Source organism: Elephantulus edwardii, unplaced genomic scaffold (assembly GCF_000299155.1).
Source record: "Elephantulus edwardii isolate Elephantulus edwardi_28Jun2011 unplaced genomic scaffold, EleEdw1.0 scaffold00142, whole genome shotgun sequence".
NCBI classification, from domain to species: Eukaryota; Metazoa; Chordata; class Mammalia; order Macroscelidea; family Macroscelididae; genus Elephantulus; species Elephantulus edwardii.
In genome coordinates, this window is record NW_006399892.1 from 6,745,859 (window position 1) to 6,750,987 (window position 5,129).

At 38.7% G+C, this 5,129-nt stretch overlaps 1 pseudogene; it reads left to right on the forward strand.

Annotated features, from left to right (window-relative positions):
* LOC102873680 overlaps positions 1 to 5,129 on the forward strand; it is a 175,248-nt pseudogene that overhangs the window by 155,734 nt on the left and 14,385 nt on the right.

Below are 5,129 nucleotides of genomic sequence, written 5' to 3' on the forward strand. Positions count from 1 at the left end.
GACTGGGGTAATAGGGATGGGTGTGTCAGAGGCGGTGCGGTTGGTGCAGGATAGAGCAGGGTTTAGGGCTGTTGTGCATAGGGTCGCTATGAGTCCGAAACGACTCAATGGCACATAACAACAACAACAACATATATATATCTATCTATATCTACATCTACATCTACATCTACATCTACATCTATATCTATATTTATCTATCTATATATTTAGCCTATTTAAAGGGAATCCTGATGTCATAGTCCATAGGAAAGTGCTAACCCTGTTATCTCAGGTGGTTCAAATCTACCACAGGCTACATGAAAGTGAGATATCAAGTCTCATCCCATTGTAATTTATACACATACAAAGGGTCACCATGAGTTGGAACTGATTCCATTGCAGTGATTTGAGGATTTTCTAATCTATTAATCTGAACTGGTTGTCCTTACATAATAACACTATTGAGAGCAAAGATGAGGAAGAGTGGAATGATTGCAAAGTTTTTTTTTTCCACAACTGGTTTGTTTTAACAGGAATGTCTTTCTTTGTGTAGATGCCGCATTTAACATCGAACTAATTCTAACTGGCTCCACAGTCAACACTCTTGGCATCAGCAGCCAGGAAATTAAATGATGCATTGTGTTGGGAAAGTCTGCTATTAGGGCCCTCTCCAAAGTATTGAAGAGCAATGGTGTCACTCTGGAGACTAAGGTGCATCTGATACAGGCCATGGTCTTTGCAATCACTTGTTATCTGTCAGAGAGTTGGACAATGACTAGAGAGGATAGAAGGAGAATTGATGATGCCTCTGTGTTGTGGTGCTGGAGAAGAGTAATGAGTGTACCATGGACTGCTAAGAAAACAAACAGATTCATCCTGGACAGGGTTAAACCAGGCTGCTCCTTGGAGGCAAGGATTCTAAGGTTTCGTCTGACATACATTGGACATGTTGTAAGGAGGGACCGGTCCTTGGAGAGGGAAATCATGCTTGGGAGGGTGGAGAGGCGGCGCAGGAGAGGAAGGCCCTCTATGAGGTGGATTGATTCAGTGACTGGGGTAATCAGGATAGGTGTGCTGGAGACGGTGTGATTGGCACAGGACAGGGCATAATTTAGGGCTGTTGCACATAGGATCGCTATGAGTCACAAGTGACTCGAAGGCACATAACAACAACAACAAACCTAAATGGAATTGCAACCCTTCTTGGCATAGTGCTGGTCCTAATCTTCAATTGCTTTGCTAATCTAAAATCCACTCCTCTCTTACCATTTATACCCACTGGTGGAGCCATGACAGAATGACAAGCAATGCCCTCCCATGCAAATTACAGCCCTGGACACCCAGTGGGAGGCAAGCTATGAATAAGCATTGACTCAGTGGCAGTGAGAGAAAGAGGAAATATCCCTTTGGGCTATTATTTGGTAAAGAGTATATAATTCAGGATCAGAGACAAATTCTTAGCCTTTCTGTACTTGAGAATGCTAACCTCTAACATGAGAGTTTTCATGTAAAACAAAAAGATAATTTTAGTGAAGAGTGAAGGAATACAGATTTGCTAATGCACTCTACGAAGCATTTTATAAATCAGCAGTTGGTTTACACATAATTTATAAACTAAGTGCAACATGTTCTTTGCATACATACCTCATTTTCACAGAAATGTCTCTAACTATTTATGCTAAAATATATGGCTATCCATTACTTATGTATATATGTGATTTTCATATTCTGATTTTTTTCCTAACCTTTTTCCTATTTTTTTTTCTTTCTCTTCTTTCTTTTCCTCATATCTATTAGATCCTTCTCAAGGACTGAAGCAGTCAGAAGGTGAATGTTCTATCTTGGTTTAACTAGCCTCTAGGGAGCACTTCAGAGGTACAAAAAAGAAGCATAAGACTCAGTGAAGGACAAAGGGAAAAGGACTACACATGGTGAAAATCAACTTATGATCCCTGGTCCCAGGTGATACATTGTAGCACACCTTACTAAAGACTAATAGGAAATGTTCTGAAAAATCTCAATCGCTATGCACCTACTAAGTGAAAAATTTAGTACTTAAGGATATTGGTAACTTGCCACACAGGAAATCTGCAATCTCTCTATAATTTTGGCACATCTTTATATGTGATTTAGTTCTCACACTGCATTCTATTAGCTAAGATAAAATTAGTATTAATCGTAGGGATGTTTTGAAATGTTTTAATCTAGTAATACAAGGAAAATTAAAAGAGACAAACAGCCTTCACTTTCTTTTTCTTTTTCAGTCAGGAAAATATCCAAGTGTTTGGTTTTATAGAGTGTTACATTGGAAATACTACTATAATTATAGAGAGATTATATTTCACAAATAATTTTTTAAATTCATTAAATGCTGTTCATTTTACAGGTATTTGCCACCCTAATGTTTCTTATAATAAAATTACAATTTTCATTTACTGTTGATCTAATAAGGGAGTTATATTTGAAACACATACAGGTTTGTATGCTACCACTTAAGACAGAATGTAAAAAAAATTCCAAAGAAAGCTTTCATATAATTTCAATTATGTTACTTCAAGTTAAAGGATCAGAGTAGTCTTTGTTGAAGAAATGACTCTTTGTTTCTGTTAATATCAGAACAATTAAGAAATGTCTTGGAAACTATTCAGTCAACAGAAAGAAATTCTACCAAAAAAATAAATGTTGTTTTAAAATAAGATCTTATCTGAAAAAGATTTCCAGAATGATATATCCAAGCAGCTTAAAATGACAGTAAGTCATTCTGTATAGCATTTGCACAACTACTATTGGCTTCAAAAGAGAAATGATCTCAAATATCAATTCAGTATGATTTATGTTTATATGTCATAAACAGTCTAAGTAAAATTTCTCTCAGAAAAGAGAGTAATCTTCCCGCCACTGCATCTCAGGCCTGGCCAAGGGCCTCTCCACTCCCTGGACTTCACGATTGGTGCCAAATTAGACGGCGAAACCGTTCTAAAAGGCCTCCAGTCTATTTTCCAGGAGCAGGGAATGAAGAAGTCGGTGCACACCTCACAGGACCAGGGCTACTTACCAACAGACACCAACAAAAATGGCAGCTTTGCCAAATTTGAGAATCTACCCCCTCCCAAACAGGTAAAGCAGAGGACCCCCAAAGCGTGCAACAAAGTCGGTCGCGGGACGCTTGGAAGGGCAGAAGGCAGGCGAAAGACAAGAAGAAACTTCTACGCACCAGTTCCACAGGATACATCACATCCGTTTGGGACCCAGTACCACTAAACTTAGGAGACTCTGGTCACAGCATTAGAAACTGTTAGCAGCACATGAATCTGGAATCACAGAAACCAAGGAAGCTTTAGATATAAGCTATCAGATCAATGGCTGGACAATGGGAGATAGGTGATGAAGGGAGTGAGTAGAAGTGGAGAGGTATCTTGATGGATGGTGGAGCAAAGAAATAAGTGGCTCAGAGCACTTGAGCCAAGGGCAGGGACAACACCAAAACTGATGATTAATAAGGGATATATTTTCACTTTTTCTGTAAAATGCTTATCTGTTGGATCCTTCTCTAGATCTGAATATTCACTAGATCTGAATATTCACACTAGGAAGAAGGATTAGCCATCCACTTCCAAAATAGCAGGCCTCTGAAAACCCTATGTACAACAGAACACACGTAGAATGACAGAAAGGGCAACTGAGTATGGATATACAAAGGAAGAGAAACAGTTGTAAGCAGACACTAGTGATTGGAACATGGAATGTGAGAGCCATGAATGTAGGAAAATTAGATATTGTTAAGGAGGAAATGGATCGCATAAATATTGACATAGCAGGCATTGGTGAGATGAGATGGACAGGCACGGGGCATTTTGAATCAGATGATCATATGATATACTACTTTGGAGATGAAAAGGTGAGGAAAAACGGGGTTGCCTTCATAGTTAGAAAAGCCTTTTCTAGATCCGTCTTGGAGTACAATATTGTGAGTGACAGGATAATATCCAAACACATAGAAGGAAGTCCAATGAATACCACTATCATTCAGATAAATGCAGCAACAACCAGAGTGAAAAAAGAGGAAAGAGAAGATTTCTACCAACTTTTACAGTTGGAGATCGATCGAACATGCAATCAAGATGGGTTGATAGTAACGGGTGACTGGAATGCAAAAGATGGGAAAAGAGAAGAAGAATCAGTAGTTGGAAAACATGGACTCAGAGACAGAAATGGAGCTGGAGATAGAATGATTGAATTTTGCACAATCAATGACTTATTCATTGCAAACACATTTTTTAAGAGACATAAAAGCAGGTTATACACATGGATCTCACCTGATGCTATGCATAAGAATCAGATCAATTACATCTGCAGAAGGAACCACTGGAGAAGCTCAATATCAGCTGTGAAAACTAGGCCAGGAGCTGATTGTGGAACAGACCAAAAACTACTCACATGCAACTTAAAGCTGAAGCTGAGGAAAATTAAACCGAATCCACGAGAACCAAAGTATGACTTTGAGTGTATCCCACCTGAATTTCAGAACCATTTCAGGAACAGGTTTGAGCCCTTGAACATGAATGAGCGAAGACCAGATGAGTTGTGGGAGGATATCAAGGGTATCATCCAAGAAGAGTGCAAACGTTCATTACAAAGACAGAAGAGGAAGAAAAGACCAAAATGGATGTCAGAAGAAACTCTGAAGATTGCACTGGAGACCAGAGAAGCCAAAGCACAGGGAAGAATTCAAGATACCAAAGAGCTGAACAGAAGATTTCAAAAGTCAGAGCAGGATGACAAAGTAAAATATTACAATGAAATGTGCAAGGAGTTGGAGTCAGAAAACCAAAATGGTTGAACTCGCTCAGCATTTCTTAAGCTCAAGCAACTGAAGAACAAATTCAAAACTCCAGTTGCTTTAATCAAGGATGCGTTAGGCAGAGTATTAAATTATCCAGAAGGTATCAAAAGAAGAGAGAAAGAATATACTGAGTCATTGTATCAAAAGGAATTAGCAGACACAGAAGAATTTAATGAAACAACATATAAGCAAGAGCCTATGGTGATGAAGGAAGAAGTTCAAACTGCTTTGAAAGAAATAGCAAAAAATAAGGCCCCAGGAATAGATGGTATACCAATTGACATATTTCAGCTAACAGATGCTG